The sequence below is a fragment of the Amphiprion ocellaris genome, chromosome 21 (genome assembly GCF_022539595.1).
Source record: "Amphiprion ocellaris isolate individual 3 ecotype Okinawa chromosome 21, ASM2253959v1, whole genome shotgun sequence".
Taxonomy (NCBI): domain Eukaryota; kingdom Metazoa; phylum Chordata; class Actinopteri; family Pomacentridae; genus Amphiprion; species Amphiprion ocellaris.
In genome coordinates, this window is record NC_072786.1 from 17,048,296 (window position 1) to 17,073,485 (window position 25,190).

A 25,190-nucleotide genomic window follows, 5' to 3' on the forward strand; every position below is an offset into this window, starting at 1 on the left:
AGTAGACTTTACATTCTGGAGACTTGTCTTAGCGATTACCACAGCCTTAACCTTAACCCAACCAGTCACACAGGCAATTTCTAAGTGACACCAAACTTTTAAACAGTTTCATGTTTTGGTGTGTAGGGAGGGGATGCTCGTGGGGAAGGGCAATTGTTGTTTGGGGAAAAAGAAAAAGCATGAACCTGTAACAACAGAATCTGTGCATTGTCCTATATTATGTTACATTTTGCAGATTGATGAATAAAATGTGGTTAAAAATAAAGAAATAACAGCATTTTGTCATTGAGACATCGGTCACTTTTACATTTTACAATGTTTCTCAGAGTTTCATTCAGACAAACCCACAATAGGGATGGAGAGAGACATACAATATTTGTGTTTCACGCAAGACTGGACGGCATGTCAGGTGATGTATAAAATGTATTAATGCACAAACAAGCAAAATACTACATCTAAATGAACAGCAAGCTCATCAAACTAATAGTCTGATTTATTTATGATTTCCCTGATCACTGAAAATTCAGGACATGTGCTATAATAATTTAACTACTACTTTACTAACAGTAAAATAAAAATATCCATAGCTGTGATAGAGGACAGTTGACAGTGTGACTTACTGTTGGATCCTAATTGACTGTCACTGTCACCATAACGAGAATAACTGAATAATAATTAATACTAATTAATTAATGTAATAAGTTACCACTACTGTTGTTCCACATGCACACATTTATACAACTCTCATATGGATATTTCTGCTGTTTGATGCTGCAGGTATTTAATAAACTCAGAGGAAAGACTCAATAGACAGAACTGGTAAAGTTTTCTCAACAAGAAAATTTCACATTTGTTATTGTCGAGTATCATTTTTCTGAGCTGCTAGTCTCTGTTTTGACTGCAGAGGAGTTTTATTTTCATGTATGCGAAATTCACAAACAAGGAAGGTACTCAAAGGAACATAAGCTGTCTTTTGTGCTCTCAGTGGTGTTTTTGGACTAATGTTAGTGCAGAAATGTGGAAATAAAACTTTATCCAAATCTCTTTTCACAGCTTGAAATATTGTAACACAGAGATGATGATTTACAGAATAGGACGCATGTTAAGGAACTTAGACAGACTTAAATAATCCCAGAGAGAAATTCAGTTGTTACAGCAGCATGGATATTCAACAAAGGAGTAAACAATAACACTAGGGTAGGGAATAAAGTGAGGGTAAAATAAAATAAGATAAAAATATAGAAAATATAGAAAGAAAAAAATCAACAAAAAATATACAAGAATATACAAGAGTGATACAGAAATGCGCAAATGATATAAGCAGGTGCAGATGAGTTTAGAGCTTTAATGAATGACATTAGAATGTATAGTGTCTGGTATGTAAAGTGGTTTCATCATGAGGTAAAGTTATATGATCCTTTTATGATCTGCCAGACGCAGACATATTCAAGAGTCTTATTGCTGTGGGGAGGAATGACCTCCTGTACCGTTCCCTGGAGCAGCGGGGTTGTTTCAGTCTGTTGCTGAGGCTGTTCCACAGATTGTCCACGGTTTTATGGAGGGGGTGGGAGGTGTTGTCCATGATGGCCAGCAGTTTGGTCCTCTGCTCCACCACTTCCTCCAGCGTGACCAGCTGACAGCCAACAACAGACTGGCCTTTCCTGATGAGTTGGTTCAGTCTGTTGGCGTCCTCCGACTTGATGCCTGTGCCCCAGCACACCACAACATAGAAGATAGCTCTCACAACCACAGACTGATGAAACATCAGGAGCATGCGGTTGCATACGTTGAAGGAATTGAGCCTGGTGAGGAAGTAAAGCCAACTCAGGCCCTTCTTGTAGACAGCCTTAGTGTTTAGGTTAAACTATCTTTACACAGGGGAAGGGGTCTATAGCACCACTTATCAGGTACTTATAACACAGTCTTGAAATCTCTCCCAGAAAGTTTCACTATCATTAACACCTTTCAGTTTCACAACCATTCACACCTAGAGGCATCTTGGTTCGTTATCGGGTTGTCAGCCATGAGATTTGAGGGCGACATTACACATTTGGGACTCTTCGAGAGTCATTTTAAACCATAGAAGCCAAACCAAAAAGAGAAGTCCAATGGCCTTTTACTAAATCTCCTCAGAGTGTCTATCTGTATAGATTTTTGTAAACATTAATTCAACCAACAGTTTCTCTTCTCTCTCTTTGTCTTTCCACTTATTTTTTTTCTTCTTAATTCCTTTCATCTTTTTTGGGGGGCTTTATTTTGCATAGGAAACAGTTCAGGTTTACAAAAAAAGCAAGAGAATGTGGAAGAAATCAAGAAGAGCGATATTGAGTGTTTTCAGGACGGAGAGGAAGGAGTGTGAGAAATGTGAGCGAGCGAGGTAGATGGAGATAGGAAGAAAGAAAGAGAGAGAGCACAGTCTTTGATCTCTCTCCTGGTGGGAGCTGGTGTTGGCATGAAGCCAGAAAAGCCTACAGCACGCACACACACACACACACACACACACACACACACACACACACACACGAACACACACACACACACACACAAGCAGACGCACACACATATTTAGGGCTCCAGGGCTTTGTTGATTATTTCTGCTGGGAGGATCAAAGACACTGAACCCCCGCCCTCCTCCATCCGTCCATCCATCTATCCTTCACCTATCTGTCTGCTCATGAGTCCATCTGTCCAGCCATTCATCAGACACTCAGTCCATTCTTCTCTCAGATGGAAAGATGTGCGTCCAGTGCTGCCAATTAAAAGCAAAAACTCTCTACTTTTCTTACAATCATTATTTCTAGCAAACACTGGAACATTTTAATGTGATTATTTTAAATTAGTGACTTTATATTTTCAGTCGTCAGGATGGCTGAGTGGTCTAAGGTGCCAGACTCAAGGTAATCTCTTTCCTGAGCAAAGGGACTTCTGGTCTCTAAATGGAGGCATGGGTTCAAATCCCACTCCTGACAAATAGTTTCTTTTCATGTGTTGTTTTTGATGAACTTTAGGTGTACAACTCCTTAAATATTTACATGTAACATAGTTCTAATGCATGGCCACTTGTTCACCCTGTCCTTTGTCTGAGCAGTCACCTTTAATGGATCTTTTGTCTGTTTTATTTTACCGTTTTATTGCTTTGCTTTTATTGTTCTCGTATTGTTGATGATTTATTTTACTGTAAAGCACTTTGGTTGGCCATAGGCCTTTAAAAGTGCTATATAAATAAATCTGGCATTGACAAAGAAACAGATGCAACATTTCCTAAGTCTCCTATAAGTCTTCTATCACTTCCATAGCTTGGTGTTAATGTGCTGACGTGTTTAGGTATTGAATGGCGTCCTTTCTTACACATGCATATTGTGAAATGTTTCCCATTAATGGAGACATTGCAATAAAACTAACCCACTGGATCAGTAGTTCCTCAAATGCTGGCGGGGCATGTGTATAGTCCGGCTAGATCAGTCGGTAGAGCATGACACTCTTAATCTCAGGGTCGTGGGTTTGAGCCCCATGTTGGGCGCTGCTGCTTTTAACAGTGTTAGGGATATAGATATCTGAACAATTAATCTAGCAATAATGCTGAATAGATAAATGCAGTTTGATGCAAATTTGAACCTGGTTGTATAGTGTCTCCTACAAGAGCTAATACAATATGTACTTTCACTTGTCAAAGCTGCCACTTTTGCACATTGATTCGTTCATTTTGTTCACATTTGTTTCCCAGAATCTATTTACATGGTTTGGCCAAAAACACTGGTCTTACAGAAACAATTGGAGCTGTTGGAGTGTGGCTCCCTTAAATTTTGAATCAGAAGCTTACCTCAATGTCGTCTCTTTTATCCAGAATGAGAACGTGACTGTCAGATATCTTGTCAAGGTGTGTTTTTCTGAACATTAGGTAAAGTCAAGGCAAAAGTTAAGTGAAAAATTACGGAGGCAGTTAAGGGAAAAGTTAAGGGAGCAGTTTAGGGAAAAGTTAGGGGAAAAGTTAAGGGAGCAATTTAGGGAAAAGTTAAGGGAGCAGTTAAGGGAAAAGTTAGGGAGAAAGTTAAGGAAAAGTTAAGGGAAAAGTTAAATGAGCAGTTAAGGCAGCCATACTCCACATTCCTACAACAACTGTTTCTGTAAGGTCACTGTTTTTGGCCAAACTATATAAAAGGATATTGTGGGAAGCATTTACTGAGAGTTACTTTGTCACATACAGGCTTGCTAATGCAATTTTGGTTACTGGATGAAACGAATCAGTGTACACAAGTGGCAGCTCTTGCAAGTGGAGTTACATATATTGTATTATCTCTTACAGGAGACCTGCACTCCTGGATATTGATACTATGCAAATTATTTCTGTACTGTTACTAGGTTTCAAGCTTTGCATTCAGCAGTGTCGCTGACAGATTAATTATGTGTTCAGATATCTCTATAAGTAACCTTACTCAGTGGTAAAACTCCTATACCCAACATGGGGCTCGAACCCACAACCCTAAGATAAAGAGTCTCATGCACTACTGACTGAGCTAGCTGTGCTTCTAAAGAAGAACGATGTCTTATCAAAACAATAACAGATAGTAAGCAACATAACCAGTTACAGTGATGCTTCATAAGTCGCTGGGTTAAAACTGCATTGAGTTTGGCATGTATGACCCCTGGAGAGGCCTTTTTTTCTATTCAGTTTTCCCCCACGTGAAAGTGTAGTTAGCAAGATGCATATGATAGTTGGCAAAAGCTACTATCGCAGTGGTAGATATGTGGATCATTTTTTTATTCTGTAAAAGCAGGGCAATGGTAACTCAACTAGCTCCGTCGATAGAGTAAGGAACTCAATCTCAGGGTGGGTGAAGGGACCTTTGGGGGATGTCTTAACTGCATTACCCCGAAGATAGTAAACTAGTTATGAAAAAGCACTTTCAAAGCTACAGAAACCAGCCAAGTACCTGTCTACAACTCCTGAAATGCAGTACTCTCAAATGAATTTCATGGAAAAAGGTCTTGTTTCTGACACCATTCTCATGAACACATGGATCGAGGCTGATTCCAGGGCCAAAGAGAAGAAATGTTTTGGAGCAGAAGTGCATCGGGCTCAGAATTTCATCTTGTGATTACTAATTCTGATTCTGCAAAGCTGTTTCTTTATCAGACTGTGTTTTTGGTATGTTTGTCCAATTGATGGACTTTCATACCATAAGTGATATGAGAGGGCGGTTTGAGGTTTTTGGTGGAATTGAACAAGTCTTCTTTGTGCTGTCTGTGTAATCGTGTTTATCCTGTGTGTGTGAGTCGACATAAGAGGAGAATTTGTAGTTCAGAGTGACGTCAACAGCTGCTATCAGCAAGGTCAGAGTCAGTGTGTGTGTTTGTACCAGAGACAGTCTGGAGACAAAGCAGCATCTTCAGCTGTTGCTTGGCTTGTAAAAGAGCTGTTATCACTCACTCAGTACTTTTTGTCTTTTTTTCTTTTTGCTCCGGATATCGGTTACAACACAATTTGCAATTTAACAAATCCAAAACAAAACTATTTCTTCTACTTTTGTTTTAAGGCCAAAAACAGGAAACGAATGTGAAGCATCAGGAAAAAAATCCTCAAACTTTTTTCATTTTTTGTTCGGAAATCCAAAAGTGAAGTCATGTGGGTTTTAATTTTTTAAATGCAAAATGAAATATTAAAAGAATGTCTTATTTGAGGTATTCTGTTACTGAGGAAGTGCAACAACAGCAACAAACTGTTTGATTGATTTATCATTTTTTTATTCAGACACCTGAAAGTGTTTCTCTATTTTTTGGTTTTGAATTAGCTAACTTTTTTTTTTTTGCAGTTGTTGTTTTTGAATTTAAAATGAATCACGAATTATCTGGTGAGTGGTGACACAATCAGACTCTTTTAATCCACCATCACAAAAATTCCTTTTCTCTAGAAGTACCAGGTTCCCTTGAAATTAGACTTTTTCCTGTTCATTTGAGAAATTATCTCTGTTCCTGAAAAACTTGTTTTTTTTTTTTCTCCCCCACTGTGTCTGCAGTAATCACACAAGTCAGCTTCATGCTGAATCAGCTGCTTATGAATTCTGTCTCTGTGTGTTTCTCTTTTTGAGCTGCGGAGCCTGAAGGTGTAACCTTCAGCTGAACCCCCATAATTGTGTGTGTGTGTGTGTGTGTGTGTGTGTGTGTGTGTGTGTGTGTGTGTGTGTGTGTGTGCATGTGTGTGTGTGAACATTCACCTCTGACCTTCAGTACTGAACTTCTATTTATCTATCTATCTGTCTATCTGTCTATCTGTCTATCTATCTATCTATCTATCTATCTATCTATCTATCTATCTATCTATCTATCTATCTATCTATCTTTTTCCTTGGTCTGTTTTCTCTCTGAGGCCCCAGTGCCTAAGGCCGGATGTAAGGGTCATTAAAAGAGAAGCTGTGTGTGTGTGTGTGTGTGTGTGTGTGTGTGTGTGTGTGTGTGTGTGTGTGTGTGTGTGTGTGTGTGTGTGTGTGTGTGTGTGTGTGTGTGTATGTGTCTACTTCGTACTGAAAGCGAGGGCATTGGCCCTTCCTCCTCTGTCTAAAAAGGAAATACCAAATTACTGAGGGCCTCTCTCTCTTTCTCTGTCTCTCTCTCTATTTCTTTCTCTCTCTCATCGGTGCTTCATGGGATGTTTTTCACAATTTTATGCAAAAACAATAAAGTGAAATATGTCAGTCCTCTTTCCTATACGTGCAATTCAATGCACTGCTAGAATAGGAATAAATTGACTTATGTGAACCTCATTTGAACTTCACAAACAAGTAATAGAACAGTTTGTCTCTGAGATGTAAAATCAACATCATAACTGAACATTTTACTGCTGTATCTACACACCCTACCATCTATCCATTATTCTATAGCCTGTCCAGGCCTCATAAACCTTGAACTAGGTTGGCCATAGATCTTGAATAAATCAAAAAGTTGTTTTTCTTATTGTGTTGCCTGGGCTGCCTGTGACTCTTTTCTCCATCTTCGTCTTTAAACTTTGAGTTGCACCGTCTTTTATAACTCTGCCAAGGAACACGGTGGAGCTATGTGACGATTGACATACGTTTGTCCATCTGTCTGTCTGTTTGTCTGTCTGTTCGCAACATTACTCAAAAACAGACTAACGGATTTGGATGAAATTTTCAGGGCAGGTCAGAAATGACACAAGGACCAAGTGATTAGATTCTGGGAGTGATTTGGCTTATAGTCTGGATCCATGGATTTGTTAAAGATGTCTGTATTATTGCGAAATAGCGGCACAGCATCACTGTAACTATGACAACAAGTGAACACTACGTCAGCTGACGATAACATGATTGCGATCCTACAACAAATCGACCGCTGAGGACTTATCGGGACTTATCCGGTGGAAATCATGCAACAGCTGAGCAGGCTTGGCGGAGTGCTGTGGTCTCTGAGTACTTTTCTTGTTTTTCAATGTTTCTGATCATAGGTATTCCCTCTTCTGTCTCTTCATTCTTAAAAATGGAGAATGAATGAATATCTTGTCTATCTGCTGCAATGTGGTGTTACGTGTGCCACTTTAAAAACAGGAAATATGTGTATGTTTAATTATTTATTGACCAAAAAAAATAAAACACATTATTTCGCATGAGGGATAGCCTGGCTAGCTCAGTTGGTAGAGCATGAGACTCTTAACCTCAGGGTTGTGGGTCTGAGCCCCATGTTGGGCGCAGCTGTTTTGGAATTGCATATCATGTTGGTTGGAATCATAGAGTTGTGAAGGTCATGGTATCTGATTCACATCACAGATATTCTTCATCCACCTGGCTGCCATGTTGTTCAAACATCTGATGCATGAAAAAATTCCAGAATATCTCACACGGAGAACTGATTGTGGCTGACTGCTGTTTGCATGTGATGACTGCACAGAAAACCAGTAACATACGATCAAACTCACGACTTTGTCGTCATTCTTGCATTCTGTATGTTCTCATAATTGGAGAATATTGCTACAGAATGCTGTACTAAATGTATTTTGTGTCATAAAGCCAGTATAATTTCAGTAATGTTAGTATTAATTTGGCCAATATATAAATTAAAGATGCACTAAATGACTGAGAGGATCGACAGATATCACTAAATTTAGACTTGACTGAAAGAGAAGAAAGACTGAAAGCAGGAGAGGCTGATAGAAACAAGAAAGCAAGCGGATAAAAAAAGGAAAAAGCTGCATGTGTGAGTGCTGGAGGTGTGCCAGGGAGCCTGCCAGCGAGCCAGGCTGAGCTGGAGGGCCCCTGCTGGGGGTGGAGGGTTAAGGCCTCCACTGGCCTACTGGAGCATGCTGGGAAAGAGAAAGGGAGGAAGAAGAGAGGGAGACGGGGAAGGAGGGGGGAGGTGGTATGGATAGAAAGAGAGAGACCCCATGAGAGAACAGGAGGAGAAGAAGAAGGGATGGAGGGAAAAGAGGTGGAAGCAGACAGACAGTCAGCCAGCCATGGGCGAGAGCGAAGGAGGAGGTGATGTTGATGCAGACAGAGAGGTGGAGAAGGTAAACCCAGAGCTGGAATGTGAGAGGAATGCAGGGAATGGAGGAGTTTTCCTCTGGCTGGAGAGGGAAAAGGACGGAAAGAGGAGGTGGGAGGGCAAAGAGGAGGAGGAGGAGGAGGAGGAGGGGGAGATCCTGGAGACATAAAGAGCTGCAAAACACTCGTCTAATTTATTCCCTCCTTCCTTCACCTTCACTTCTACTCCACAGATCCAGATGTGTGAAATGACTTTTTCACCAGATCTGTTATATCTGATTTTTCCTTCTTCTCTTCATTCTCACATGTGTAAACGAGAAGATTCTGTCAGTACTAAAGTCAATCAATAATGCTATTTTACACCCAGTTTTTAAGGTTTTATTTTATTTTAGCTGCACTGATCAAAAGCAGAAGAGGGCTGATGTTGCATTACGTCATTTTCACGCTTTCTTTTTTTAATGGGGAAACCAATATGGGACTGAGTCACTGTTTTAAACTGAAAAAGTGGCTCCTTGAAATTAAGCAGTGGTGTGAATGAGGTTAATCTTTCTGAGTGAATACCTGCCTGCAGAGACGGACAGTCTGCCTTTTTCTGCATGTCTGTGTGTGTCTGTGCCATGCTGCGTTCACTTAAAAGAGCAACTCTTTAAATATGAATAACATGGAGAGACACAAGTGTGTGTGTGTGTGTGTGTGTGTGCATTTGTGTGTGTACTTGCAGTATTTATTGTGTATTACTCATGTTGCAGGGACACTGAAATGTTGTAAGGATCTGTTTTACTGTTGGGGACAAAAATGAAATCAACAAACAAACAAATTATTCTGTTTTAACTCTTGGAACCTCAGAACCTGACAGTGGGTTTAAAAGCCGTGTTATCTTTTTTAGAAATCACCAAAATTACACCATTTATCAGCCATAAATTGTAAAAGCAGGAAGCTTTTCAACTTCTTGATAGTCCTGGAGCTATCATCAGATGTGATGTACAATTCTTTTGGCATACAAATCTAAGCTTAAAATCATAATATTTCATCAAAATGTGTCATTTAAAAAAAAATGCCAAAAATAACCAGTTAGCAAGAACCACATTCTGTAAAAAAACAAAAAATTCTGCACTCCATCGTGATGGTGTGAAATTATTAATGACTGTCACAGTCAACAGTCACATGACAAAAATTCTGGGATTTTGGCTGAACTGGGCTGAACTGCAGGCTGTGTTTACACAGAACAGATAGAAGACTGGAAGGAATGGAAACAAATTACAAATGTAAATAGTAAAATATCTGTAGTGTGCAGTCACCATTTTATTTCCAGCAATAGAAACACGTGGGCACTTAAAATATGTTGTACATGTTGATTCCAATGTGTACAACATGCGCAAACATCTTTTTTAGTTCTTGCAAAATCAATAATAAAATAAACTGAACTTTTGTTTTCTTCTTTTTTATGATTCATGACATTATAACTTTGCTGAAGACACATCTCTCTTTCTAGGTATGATTCTCATGGAGGTGTAGGAGTCTATATTCCAGTGACAAATGAGCTCACACAGTAAAACTGTGACAGGAGCAAAAAAACAAACAAACAAACAAACAAAAAAAAACGCCCAGAAACTGCTTGGAGTTCAGAGAGTTAAAGTTAAGACTTGATTTGATTTGTAATGTTCTCTGAAGTGATGAAAACACAAACATGTATGAGTAAGCTCATAACTTATACACCGTTTTATTTCCATATTCAGTCAAAAACACAGTACAGATAATAGAGTTTATAGTTAAACCACAGTAGGAACAATTAGCTGGTTGGAAAACATGTAACCACCAATTTCAGGTGCATTTCTGGTTGTTTTTACGATGTCACAAAGCATAATCTCTAGAATGAACTGGAGCACGTGGATGTTTTTCCAAGTCTTTCTTTTTCTCTTTGTTCCTCTTTATATCTGTGTTTTCCTCATTTTCTTTCCTTCTTGTTCGTTTGTGTTGACGTGCTGGCATCGCTGTGCAGCAGTATCGCCAGAGCTTCTCAACACAGCAGGAAATCTCTGTTTCTTCCTCTGCCTCGCTCTCTGGGGAATTGGTGAGACAGTCTCCTATTTGTCCTGTTTTTATCTGTGTATGTAGCCGTTTGCTTTAGATGTGAGTTTCTGCATGTGTGAGTGTGCAGTAATGTCAAAACAGTTGCTGCTATCTCTACTTCCATGCCTTCAATCCTGACCAGGAGGATAGAGGAAGGAGGGATGGAGGCGAGAAGGGGAGGAAAGAGGGTGAGGAGGGAAGCTGGAACTAAAAGGAGGAAGAAAAAAAGAAGCAACAGTATTCGAGGAGGGACAAGATAGTAATGTAGGAAGGAAGAGGTGAGGGGGAGGTGAAAAGTGTCACAAATACAAATGTATGAGAAGGAAGGGAGGTGGGGGAGGCAGGGGGTCACAGAGGTAGAGTAGCACTGTATGTGGTGACAGGACAGTGTTACCACAAAAATCAATAAGCCTGTCTGCACAGTGGCCGTTTGTGTGTGCAGCCATTGAGTCTTGGCCTTAATTGAAGTCCTGTGTCAGCACCATAGTAACACAGACGACGGGATGTTCAGCGGATGTATTAACATACTTTCATCTCTCGAACACATCAGACCTTGCTGTTCTCTTTTATTCATGCCTTTCTTCAGGAGAAGAAGGGAAGAAAAAAGTGAATGAGTAAGGAATTCGTACAACATGCGGTATTCATCAAACCCTAGTGTACATTGTCGGTTATTTAGGGGCCTCCAGTCTCACCCAGAATTAGTATGGTACTCTTCCTTAAAAAACTGATTTACTTCAAACTGTCCACAACCAGATTTTATAGGTTTTAATGCAGTAATGTCCCCCGTTCCTCCAGAAATGCATTTTGTCCAATTTTGCATGAAATGACTGGTGATTACCACCACATTTGAATGGCTTAAGTACGTAGAATAGTCTGACTCACCAGATGTAAATTTTAAGTACAAGCCTGCCATTGACTACACATTTCTCCCCTGCTTCTGCTTTAGCCTTTTGAAAACAACCTTCAGGCAGCAACCTACCATACTGAAAATTTCAAGGTCTGCCATGGGCTTGGATTGTGACATAAGGTGAGGAAAGGTTTTTTTGTTTTTTCTAAATTCACCATTTTAACAACAGGGCTCGTCTCCCTGCGTGCAAATGTTGCACCAAAACAATTGGTGATTGGTTTAGAGAGATACAGATAGACCACGGTGTTTTTTTGACTTATAGCAGAATGATAATGAGGTGCAGCCCAGCTGTTCTGCGTTGCAGAATGATATGACTATGCAATGATATAAGGACAATCTATCGTTTTAGCAGTGGAGGAAAAAACTACATTAATTTAGGTTAATAATACTAGTAGCTTGGTTAATCTAGAAATGCTATGCCAATTTTTTTTTCCTTGTGACCTTTTGGTTGGAGTTTAGGTCCAATTTCAATTAAGATTTTCTTCAGTTGACTATTCAGTTCTCTTCAGTTTGATGTATATATCCATACATCATCTCAGATCACTTCATAAAGTAAGATAAATACCTTACAAAATTTATATAGAGAAACCCAGCAAATCCAAAGTTTCCCTTGGATTCCCTTTAAGCAAGCACTTGACAGTGGGAAGGAAAAAAAACTCCTCTTTACCAGAAAGGACAAACAGGACCTCCAGCACAACCGGGCTCAGGAAGGGAAGCCATCTGCCTCAACCAGTCAGGGTGAGGGTAAGGGGGACACTACAGCCCTATTGTTAGGATGAGACAAATCACACAAATAATGGATTGATAAGCAACAACTTTCTTTTAGATGCATCATATTTATGTTGGTCAAATATTTTACGGGATGGAAAAGAATACAACATGCAGGGGGAGAAAGACAATTTAAAATTCTATTGTTATAAAAATCTACTTTAGTGCAGAAATGCACTGAAAATTTTTTTTAGAAAGTTACTGTTTGTTCTTGTTCTTGTTGTCTGTTGTTTGTTCACTGTCATTTCTCGCTCTTTTATTAGACCAGACATGAAGACAGCTTCAAAATGTGGTTTGAATGTCATTTTCTTTACTAGAAGTCTTCATCCCAATCCCTAAGAGTCTTGCCTACAATCTGATAGAATGCAGCATTTTTATATGTTAACTGCCAGTAAAGTTTTGCTGTCCAGACTGCACACTAATAGTTCACCAGCTATCTGCAGGTATCCTGAGAGCAGGGACTTTTTAGGATGTCCCAAGAACTAAAGCAAGAACTGGGTCCTGGCATTTTAAATAAAGAACAGTTTTTTGGAGAGGAAAAGAGCTATATTGCCCGCTGCAGTGTTGCCTTTGTGTTTGTACTTTAGTGCTGTCCTGCCTGCAGGTGCCTGATTTCATTGACCCACTGCTCACCCTGACTCCTGTGTGTCTTAATCTCCTGCATTGGTCTCCTGATCTCACCTTCTTTAGATGACCAAAAACTTGCCCTTTGACAAAGTAAAGTCAGTTTTGCTGTGTCTCTGTTTCGCCAACTTTGCTTTCGGGCACCAGATCTGTATCCAGTTGTTACAACTCAGTTGTTCGAGCCAGAATTCTTCTCCACTTGATTTTTTTCTTCCTTTTTTTCCCTTGCATTTTCAGAGGTTTAGCAATGAAATATTGATATATTTCCTTCAGCAAGACACTTTCCTGTTGATGTAACCACACAACAAGGAAAACATAAAACATAGAATACACACAAGGACATGGAGAATGAAGAAAGAGATACAATGACTTTGGCTGCTTGTAGTGAAGCTCCCAGTCGCATGTAAAGTGTATGTGTGCATATGTGAGGCTGATCAAACTGGTCCATTTGTCAGGAAGGCTCTGGAGAGAGAGTTTTTTCTGACAGAGACAGAAGCAAAGAAAGAATTTTGATGTAACATTCATTCATAACATACAGAGCTCATATAACATTTAGACCATAGTGGAGAGCTCTGAAACATAAATTGGAATAAGAATAACAGGCACTGGCTTCGAAGTGTCTCTTTCTGTTATAACATCCTTTTCTTTTCCCATCACTCTCTCTTCAAAACTTTCTCCCCCCTTCTCCTTTGCTCTACCTCGCCTTTCTTCCTCCCTCATCACCCTTCCTGCCATCCATCTCTCAGCCTCCCTTTCACCGAGCGACTCCCCCTCTTTTCTTGCCACACACATCCACGGAGGCATGCTGACACTTAAACTAAATGCACTCACACACACACCCTATTCCCTCACTCCCTCCTCTCACCACCCACACAGAAACGAGGACACGTACAGGCCACAAAATGCACACACACACACACACTCATATACACTCGTACGCAGACACACACAAGATTCCCCCACACAGAGTACTTTCAGCACTTTCCTCTTTACCATACTCAGCAAGATCAGATGTCAAGTCAACTGACACAACACACAGAGGCTGTATTTTTCTTTTCACCACGCTCTGTTTCCTCCTCCCTCTTATAGAATATATGCATTTTTTAAAGCCATGCTACACACACATATATACGCAAGATTTTGGTGGCTATTTAGGAAAGTGAGAGAGATGTGGCAAAGACGAAAGGATTAAGGGTGAAAAAGAGATGAGCTATAAGCACATAAACAGACCATTCAGTATTCAGAAATACAGTCATGATAGCCTTAACCTTTAGCTACACATGTAAGCAAAGAGTATCTATTAGAGCATGCATGCAAGACACAAATGACTGTATGCAACACACACACACACACACACACACACACACACACACACACACAGCGAGTGAAACATGAATAAATGATTTTCATGCACTGACAAAACCACCACGAGCCAAGACGTTCTCACACACATGCGCTGTGTTTGCATGCTGGCAGCAAACACTGTGTACGACACAGACACACACACATGCATATACAATTAAATTACATGCATATTTTCCTCCAGGCAGCATATATTGACACGGACATGGACACGCATGCACAAACACTCGCTTTTCCCATGCTTCATGAGGGACATTTTGACACTTTACACACCCACAATACATGAAGGTGGACAATGCAGACAGTGTAGATGATATGGGCAGCTTCACATATATTTATACAGACTAATGCTAATTCAAAGTGTTTTTGTATTTTTATGATTTAATTCACAGCAAAACTGAAATTTGGGCTTGTATAAGAATAGTCACAAGCTTTTCTCACATTACATGGCTTATTATAGCTCAGATCTTCCTGTATTGGCATGTATTATAGTAACACAGACGTATTATAACTACTGTTTTCCTGTTTTCAGACATTTTAAAAGTGAGTTTTGATGCTCCAATATCTTATCATAACTGTCAAACTGCCAGAGAGGAATGTTGTATTTAAAAAATCGCCAAAATTACGCCAGTTATTGCAACCCCAAACTGTTCAAACAGACAGAATCATTTCATATTGGAAGATTTCCAGCTTTCTAACTTTGCTTGAACTACTTATCAGTGATGTGCCATTCTCTATTGAAACATAACCAAATCTAAGCTTACAATCAAGATACGTCACCTTATTCCGCGTGTCTCATTTAAATATTTATCAAAAATAAAGAGTTTGCTCTCAAAAGATTCCATAAAAGACAAGAAATTCCGTGCTTCTCAGTGCAACTTGGAAACCATTAGTGACTCAGCTTTGACCAAGAGTCCTGTGACAAAAATTGAGGGACTTTCTGACTGAACTGCAGGCAGTGTTTATATAGAGCAAATAGGAGACATGTTGGAAACAAATGAAAAGTTCCATTAATAAAATATCTATAGTATGAAGAATCACTATTTTTATTCCAGTATTAGTAATGCCCTTGGTACCTGAAAAAAATGGTTGTACATGTTGATTTCACTTTTTTCCTTTTTAGAAAAAATATTTGTTCAAAGAAATTCAAAGTTTATTTTTCCTTTTTTTCATGATTTATAGAATTATAATGGGTCATACTACAGAAGAGACAGTTATGAGTTCTTGCTACATTTAGCCCTGGTTGTGCTGTTTCCATAGAGATACAGGACTGTAGACTGTATAAATGAGCCCACATTGAGGAAAAATGTGACTGGAGCAATCCGTCCAAAAACTGTTTGGGGTTCAGAGGGTTAACACATACAGGAATGATAAAGAAATGCCATAAAATATGTGTCTACGCTTCACCAAACTACTCATAACTTTCCTATTAGTAGTGATTATTAACATTTCCAGTGCAGTCACTTTAATCTGACTGAAGTAGCTTAGATAATCTGGCTAAACTATTCGCTATGTCTGATCACCTTCTGTTTCTTGCACCGTTTTATGTTCCAACATCTCAATGTGTTTTTGAACAAAATGCATTCAGCGAAACATTGATGGCAGAAAAGCATGCATAAATATAGTAAACAGAAGAGAATATGTCGTCCTGCTTGGCATTGCTCAGCTTCACATTTATTATTCCTCCTCCGTTCACGTTGATGCTCTTATGCAACAGCAGCAGCTTAAGTGCCTTGCTCAAGGACGCCGTGACAGTAGCTTGGCGAGGGAGTGGAGAGTGGTTTTCATTCATTCGCTCGGCAGCCTTCCAGTGAAAACCACACAGCTTTCACCTTTAGGCAACCACTGCCCCTGATATATATTTAAGTGCAGGCTGCCTTCAGCTAAACACACACACACTCAGCACACACAGGGCAACACGGCCACACACCATGTGTACAAGCCAGATTTGGCCCCGTCCTCATGTCTGCCATACGGTTGATTCCTCCCTGCTGTGCACACCCTGCAGGCCAAACACATAGCTCTCGCCTCTATGTGTGTGTGTGTTTGTGTGTGTGTGTGTGTGTGTGTGTGTGTGTGTGTGTGTGTGTGTGTGTGTGTGTGTGTGTGTGTGTGTGTGTGTGTGTGTGTGTGTGTGTGAAAGTAGGAGAGAGAGTGAGAAAAGAAAGAGAAGCAGATCGGACCAGGAAAGAGGACAGAAATATATTTTACCAGGAAGCCATCTTTTAGAAGAAAAATGACCTATTTGTGCTCTTGAACTGTTGTTCTGTTTCCATTTGGGGTAAAATCACCAGCATGCTCTCTGCTAGCTGCAGGTCATGGGTGTGTTTTGACCTGGATGGGCATCACATGTATTTTTAATAAGCACAATAGGCATAAAAATAGTGCAGCTCTGACACATAGGTTGCGATTGTACCACAGATGTCTATAATAGCCACAACAAGGTGGCTGCATTTGTAAACACATCTTTTCTGCTCAGATTATGCCTTTGAGTCACAATATGTTGGAGTTTTTCAAACCGTAGAAAAGGCTTCTCCAAGAGAGGACTTGCTCAGGCAGAGTCTGGAGGTGAGCAGAAACCAACCACCTCAGTAGGAGTTCATTCTGAATGTCATTATGCCCAATGACTCAACACGGGTGTTTACATTTTATCACAATAATGTTGTCAGTTTAAGTTTTTATGTACATAAAACAGTGTTTGATCTATGGAGTCAGTGCAGGATTAATATAAACTGGTAGTATTTATATGCTGCAACTGAATCAATATTCTATACTTTGAATAATGTAGTATGCCAGTAAAAACAACTAACTTTCAGGATAGTTTTATCATTTCAGTGATGGACAGGTTTGCAAATACGTGAAAACACTGATGTGATGTTAACCTGCTGCCACTACAATGCGTCTCCGGATAAGAGGAAGAAAATGGATGAACATTACACAAAATTTATTTAAGTATGATTTGAGGTCAGTAAGAAACCTATGCACAAGGTCATTCTAGACGTCCCTCTTTCCAGCAATGTTTTCCAACTCCTCCTAAGGATCCCAAGGTGTTCCCAGGCCAGATGAGATATGTAACTCCTCCAAAGAGTTCTGGGTCCACCCCAGGTTCTCTTCCCTGTTAGATGTGCCCAGAAAACCTCGAAAGGAAATCACTCTGGAGGCATCCTACTCAGATGACCAGACCACCTCAGCTGACTCCTTTTGATGGAGCAGAGACTCTTGCCCCTTCCTCCCTGCACATGTCCAAGTCCACCCTATGGAGGAAACCCATTTCGGCCACTTGTATCTACAATTTCATTCTTTTTGTGATTACCCAGAGTTCATGACCGTACGCGAGGGTTAGAAAGTTCAGTGCAGAACCTGCATTACTGCTGACATCAATGCATCTGTCCGTGCCACATTCAATTTTCCCATCATTAGGGACAAAAATTATAAGGTAGAGGGAGCAATCCACTGGTTTCCATGCAAAGAATCATGGTCACAGACTTGAAGGTAATGAATGTCATCCTGAAGGTTATGGTTTGATGAAGCCAACACAGCATCTCTGCAAAAAGCAGAGATGCAACACTGAAGTTTCCAATCCAGACACCGTCCTCAATCTGCCTTGGAATCCTACCCCTGAATTTCACAAACAGGACTGGAGACAAGGGGCAACCAACACCTACCACAAACATGCTTGACTTAGTGGACAGGAACTCAGCTCTTACTTTAGTTGTACAAGGATGGATTGTCTCAGGTATCCCACACAAAATCAATTTTTTGACTAGGCAGACCATATAGGATGAACACACAAAGGCAAACACATCTGCATAGACAGGCACCCAATGTAGCATAAACAGAACTTGGTGCACATCCGCTTGCTGACCATGCTAGCCACATGTGTGTCCGTTTTGTGATATACCAGGAGCTTAAATGTTAGCATATTTAGATAGCACCGGTCAAGTTTATCGTAACTTTTCCTCCCACTGGACCCCCTTCCTTTCCTCTCCCTTTCCTGCTGGCATAGTGTTTTGTGGATCGGTCCGAGCCACTCTGTTTGCTTTCCTTTTCCTGAGCAAGAACTGTCAGCAAACCATAAAGAGATACAGAATGAATTTCACAAAAACACTGTGTTGGATTAGAATTGCAGACTTTACCCTTAAGCCAGCTTAGTGCAAGCGCAGTCTGAGACTCAACAGAATGATCGGGTTTTGTCTTTTCCACGTTAGCTCGGTTTTTGTACTGCAAGTGGACAAAGATGACATTTTGCAGCTTTTATATTATTAAAGCATTTCAGTTTGGACAGAAAATTACTCTTTCAATATGAAACCTGCGTGAAGACCTTGGTATGTGAAGAGCCAGCAAAAACTATTATGAGCAGCTCTGTATTACATTTCATTCACACATATAAATGATATGGTAGAACAATGGCATACAGAACAGCAGGAAGGCAAAGTCAAGACGCTAAGAAACACAAATGTAGAGGAGAGAGTGAAAAGAAAGAATGAGGGTGGATAGACAGCAGTCTCTGTGAACCTGCATAGACAAGCTCAGTCAAGCTGCTTTGGTGAGAGAGGGAAGGAAAGCAAGGATGTTTTGACAGCTCGGAGCCATCACAGCAGCAGAAGCCAGTCCATGTGTGTGTGTGTGTGTGTGTGTGTGTGTCTGTGGGTGCAGGTGTTTGTGTATCTGTGCACGTACTGTATTCATGTGTGCGTGTCTGCGCGCACACAGAAGACTAAAGGCAGAGACAGACAGCAACGTTTCTTCTGATTCAGAGACAAAGAGGGAAAAAGGAAAGTGTAGCAGAGAGGCTGGATGAAGGATAAATAAAAAAAGATGTGAGAGTGTATCTGTGTGTGGTGTGTATACATATAGATATGTGCCAGGGCGGCCGCCATCAGGTCCCATCATGCATCATTCTGGTCACAACAAGTAAGCCCCCTTATTAGAGAGCTGTTGACGAGCAGTGTGTGATTATTTTTATCGTCTTTTCACCTTTTTCCACATTATTTCCTCTCCTATCGTTGTAAACGCAGACAAAACAAGTATAGGCTGCGTACTCTTTGTCAGCCAGCTTCACCTTCACACAGTCACTCTGGGATCTGCCCTGAACAAACACACTCCTCTGCAGCTGCCACTAAGCAGCTCAGGAGCAGTTAGAGGTGAGATGTTCTGCTCAAGGGCACCTTCACTTGACTGTATGTTTTTTTCTTCTTCTCTTTTTATTTGAAAAAGAGTAGGCCATTACTAATTCACCTCACCTGCACTTTTTCCAGCAAGCCTAAGGACCGGCACAGTTGACCCTCCAGTCACAAACCCGCTACTTTCAGCTGCTGCCTGTAGGCTACTGCTGCGGCAGTTGACTCTATTTGACAACGACTGCTTGTTTGTCTCGTGATGAAACTGTTTTGTGACCTGAAACCTTCCGAAAGAGCAGGAACAGAATATCATGCGGCAAAAATTTCTCATGAAAATGCAGAATAATGACATTAAAGCTGCAGTAGCTCATTTAGTGGCCATCTGAGGGCAGCGCACATAAGCAGGACACTGATGTAAGTTATGGCTAACGTGTTGGCAATAAGCTGGCATAGCAACTGAGCAACATTAGCATTAATTTAGAGTCCTGTTTCCAGCCACTTGATAAATATGAATGTTAATTAGTATTTTCCCAATGCTGAAATCATCAGCAAATCACTAATTCAGTATGCCTGCTGATTAACAGGTAACATGGCTGGACTTTAGCAGAAAATTACAAGGACAAGAGCAGAAAGAATTAACTGAAAAAGCAAAATTGTAGGACACTAAGGCCCTGTTTACACAACAATGGTTTTAGGATGAAACGTAAAGGTTTTGTTGGGTTTCGGCCTCCCGTTTACACAGAAACGGCGTTTTACACGACCTAAAACGGAAACTTTTAAATACGACCTCCGGAGTGGAATTTTTCTCAAACGCAACAGCCGCGGTCGTTGTGTGAATGAGTAGCTGGAGTTTTCAGCGACGGATGACAACAGGGACAATGGCAGAGCACCGTGTTGGGCTCGTGCTGCTGAGTCTACTGAATTTATTGAATCTCCTTCAGCAAAGTGTGCATTTGTTGCACCATTACTGCAATGGTTCAATACATACACCAGATAATCAGCCCACCTCTACATCGGTGGCTGTACTTCTGATCTGTGGAGGAAGGGGTAATGGTCACGTGGGATGGACCTCTACAGAGTTACATTGCTGATTACCAGCCTGGCATGCATGCTACAGCATTTTCAGTCCGTTCAATGTTCCAATGTAAGGGCAGGTTATTTTTTCACTCCATTGTCGTGTAAACCAAACAAGGCAAAGGAAGTCCTTTTGTGTTTTCGGGTCAAACGTTGTCATGTAAACGGGGCCTAAAATGAGGGATTAAAAGTTGTAGTAAATCAACATACAGCTAAGGAACTGCAGAATTTGATTGTAAGTTGATGTGGGATGGTTGTACCAATTCTTGTGCCAATATTCAGCGCTGATGGACGTATATGAGTTTTTCCACTTTAAATAAGCATCATAAGGAGGCTGGAGGGACGATGGTGGCGTAAGTCTCAGGACCTTCATCCAAGAGATTCATGTTCCATGTTTGATCTTTGTTTTTTTTTTATTTTAGTTGCATTTCATTTTGTAACTTTTAAGTTTTGCTTTCACAGCTATTTAGTTGAGTTTAGGCACCAAAACCACCAAGTTAAGTTTGGGTAAATATCCTGGTTTGGGTTAAAATACAGCCTTCCACAACATTAGAGAGATGTTACAAGGCAAACTTCTCAAAAAGAAGAGCTTGACTGTGTTTCAGTGGACTTGAATATCCTAATTATGATCCATATCCCATCTACGCGTTTACACATGTAAACATTAGATCCTGATTTCAGAAACCTGATTATACTAAAACTCCAAAAGAATCTAGGAGCCTCAGCTTCAGCTAAGTGGCGTTACAGACACTGGTTGTTTTTGGCTTCCTCTGGTTGAGATTTTTAAGGAATGGCTCAGACCATTATCCATCATACATACAATTGCTTTGACTGTGCTCCTGTCAACACCAAACTGATTAGAAACCAAGCAACATTCCCCACAACTGCCCAATTTGTGCAATATTACAGCTGATCTCATCATGAACAGACCTGGGGCTCGCACCCATGTTTTCTCTGGCCTCGTGAACGGTTCAACTGTGTCACACAGCCGGTAAAATGATGTTCCACTCATGCAGAAATTTTCTTTCCACTCGGGGTCACTGAAATCCATCATGTTGACCCTAAAACAACAGCCATAACTGGGTATCTTCATCCACTGCTACATAGTCCTGTGTGGTAGCAGCACAGCGTGAACCCTGGACAAAAAGGAGGACATGTTTCATATTTCCTGTCACTGTCATCCTCTGAAGACAATAAGTTGGATAGGATAAATCTACAACATGATTTTGACATTTAAAAGTGTTCAGCCCGCTACAAGCCTCGTTTTCTCTGCTTCTGCTATCTCTAAAATGTCTCAGCCATGAGCAAAATGTACCAAATGTTCTGCTGTTGACTGCAAGAGTGAACACAAGTCTTCAAGCACTCAAAATGTCTGAGGAACTGAAGAACCAATGGATTATTTTTATTTTTTAAAGCAATGTCACCACAGCAAGAGGAAAATATATTGTGTTCGTGCATTTTGCGGCAGATGTAGCTAACGCTATCATTAACTTTGGACGTATTTCCACAGCTCAGACCTCTGTGAAAACTGTAATGCTGAGGGACATTCAGAGAAGACTAATTTGAAACCAGTAAACAGTGATTTAGAAGGTGTTTTCATGTCGCCTGTTTCAGTGAAATCTACACTTAGCTGGTGTTTCTCTCTGTTTGCTTCTTTCCTGCACTCTATGCTCACATATTCTCACTAATGTGAATACGCTAATATTTCATTGTAAGGTAATCATTCACAGAGAAAGTTAAAAGTGATTCAAAAGTCCTGGTCTCATACACTCATTTACACCTCTGAATGCTTCATGCTGTCAGTCACAGACACAGAGAGAGTCTTCTTCCTGAAGGGGGTGTGTGCAGCAGCAGCTTAGCTCCAAACAGCACATTTAGAACAAGACTGAAACTAGTGGTGACACAGCTGCGTTCAAATGAACCATCTTTGCAGTATTTTGAGCTGAAAAAAAAAAAACACATTCTGCATCCATGTGAGGCTTTCATTAATTCAAATGCTGAAAAGGGCCAAAATATGAGACCTTTAAGATTAGATTAACAGTTACAGGAATACCAAATAAAACTGCAAATTTTCTGGCATTATTCAGGAACCAGATTGTGAGTTTTGTACACAAAAATATGAATAACCAGATTTCTCAGTGTTTCATGCAAACTCCACATCCCATGTGGGATCAAAACTGGGATTAATCTCTTATACTAGATACTGTTGCATTAGTAAACATAATTATTGTGACAAGATCAATGTAAATCACGATATGAAAATATGAATTACAGCAGCTAAAAAGTCAAGGTTAGCCACAGCTTCATCCAGTAATGTCTAAAACGTGTAGTGTTACATACGGCATTTGAAGCGGAATCAAACAATTTCCAGACAAACAGAAGCACAAGGTTTATCAGGTTTGTACAAGGCCTTGAGTTTTTCACTGACAGTCTGTCTCCTACATGCTCATTGTTTCTGCTGCCTGTTTGCCAGACAACTAATGCACACAAGCAAACAGACAGAGTGAGTGTTTGCTGTTTGACGAGTTTGTGTGTTTGTGTGTGTGTGTGTGTGTGTGTGTGTGTGTGTGTGTGTGTGTGTGTGTGTGTGTGTGTGTGTGTGTGTGACATAGAGAAGATGGTTGTCCTTTTAAGAGGCCAGATGATAGAAGGGTTGTGTTTGTGCGTGTGGATGTGTGTGCATGCTTGCATGTGTGTTAACAATGTACCCTCATGTCCCCTGTGTCAAAGCCTGGCTAAATCAAGTGAACCATGCTGTGTGTGTGTATGTGTGTGTCAGAGTGTACGTGCCAGACCAGATCAATATGAACTAATCAATAGGAGAAGACAGCTAGAAGGACCTTGGGGATGGCAGATACACACCTGGTGTACACACACACACACACACACACACACACACACACACACACACACACACACACACACACACACACACACACACACAAACACACACTCACTCACACACACACACACACACACTCACTCACACACACACACACACACACACACACACACACACACACACACACACACACACTCACTCACAACCCCTCTTTGTATTCCACACTCAGTTTCTCTCTTTATCTTCTCTCTCTCCACCTCCCATGTCTCTTTCTCATTCTATTTCTCTATTTGTGTCTTTTAAAAATCTTTCTCGCACAAACACACTAATTATCTCCCACTTTTCTCTTGCACACAGTAAAGGCTGTAATCATATATGTCACTGCCTAATTTCCTTCTCCTCCTCGTTCCTTTTCCTGACATCTAAACTTTATTTTGTTTATAGACACAAAGAAGCTGATTATGGAAATGCGACGGCTGGTTTCAGCACCGACCGAGTTCATGCTTCTCCCCTTTGTTAAATCAGAGACAGAAAAATACAAATAAAAGAATCACGTCTGACTTTGCGAACATGACTCACTGAGCCATGCTGTGTTCGAGCAGCAAACAAACCCAGCGCTGCAGTTTTTTCCAGTCCGATCACATCTGTCGAAGCAGCAGTGGAGGGCTGAGATCTGCGCCACTCCACGGTGGAGAAAATTCACCTGCTGCCACACATCTGAGTCCAGCCCTGAACACAACGTAATGAATTTAGTGTTGTGAAAACGCATGTCGTCTTCCATTATGTACGGAGGCAAAGAATGGTCAAAATGTTTGAAACTAAACTCTGAATTCTGAGTTTCCAAGAGGTCAGTTGAAGTTCTGCCTTTTAGATGTTTTTATTCTTTTCATATATGTATTTTCTTTTTCAAGGTTCACACATGTCAGTTTAATATTTCATCAAGATTTGATGTGGTGATTATCTTCTGTAGTCCGAACTTTTAGTGTTTATATGTTTACAAGTTTGACTTGAACTTTTTGATCTGAACATTTATTGCAAATGTTATTTCTGAAAAATTCTAAAACACTATGTAAACCACCTGGAATATAACCTTTTTTTTGATATCTGGCTTTTGACTTTGTGTCCAAGTTTTTGAAATTCTAAAAAAGTGAAATTAAAAAAATTCTTAAAATTGCTTGGAAATTTCAAAAAAAAAAAAGGGGGGGGGGGGGATTCAAACCTTGTCAGTTAAATTAAAATGTTTCAAGGTTAAATGTGATTTGAATTCCAACAGCCCATGTCATAGCTTCATTCATATTCATAATTGCATCCAAAGTTTCCAGATCTTGAAGCCATTCTTTGTTTCCATACACAAAGCCTTAAAAATCCTGCAATAAAACAGGACTGGTGCATGTTTTCCAACATGAATCTCAGTTTTATATCAGTCTGTGTCTCCTCATGCCAGAATCGTGTCTCAGATCTGCACACATCGAAGCCAATCACAAACCAGGGCTTCATTTTTTTAATGCAGGTGTGAATAAAGCTTTTGCCAAATCCAGAACTGACAGGCTGGTTATCAGCAGGCGCACCACAGCTCTGGTGGATGCTCCGGGTCTCAGGCACTTTCAGTTAAATTCACTCAAAATGCAAATTGAAACTGTAATTCATTTACTGAGAGATAAGAGTGCTACTCTGTCTCAATAATGCCTTTATATAGTGAATATTAAATAACCGTTTGAGATTTTCTTATGGTTTGAATGTCCACTTCCTGGGTTAATTGGATTGAACAGGAAGCAACCCATACTCTCAGTTCAATCAAATACAGTTCAGACCAGCTCACACTAATTTTTATGAATTTCCTTGGTGCTTGGATCACTTCAGGCTTCCTTTTATTTTAGATTGTATTAGTATATCTTATTACTTTATATGCACCATTTTTCCTTGATGATAATACA

The 25,190-nt window shown here is 40.3% G+C and overlaps 1 protein-coding gene and 2 non-coding genes across 8 annotated transcripts in view; all 3 read left to right on the plus strand.

The window, feature by feature from the left end:
- The window catches only part of wnt5b (wingless-type MMTV integration site family, member 5b), a 110,974-nt gene that overhangs the window by 29,045 nt on the left and 56,739 nt on the right, over window positions 1–25,190 (plus strand). For 3 of the 6 annotated variants that reach the window (XM_055006538.1, XM_055006539.1, XM_035951956.2), the window contains exon 2: window positions 11,506–11,586. The exons of the other annotated variants lie outside the window; for them this stretch is intronic. The gene's annotated coding sequence lies outside the window, so the exon portion shown is untranslated. The remainder of the gene's footprint in view (window positions 1–11,505; window positions 11,587–25,190) is intronic. 6 annotated transcript variants of the gene reach the window in all.
- Window positions 2,860–2,969, plus strand: trnal-caa (transfer RNA leucine (anticodon CAA)). The gene is made up of 2 exons: window positions 2,860–2,897; window positions 2,924–2,969. It is a non-coding gene; the product is annotated as a tRNA-Leu (tRNA).
- trnak-cuu (transfer RNA lysine (anticodon CUU)) lies at window positions 7,625–7,697 on the plus strand. Its single transcript has one exon. It is a non-coding gene; the product is annotated as a tRNA-Lys (tRNA).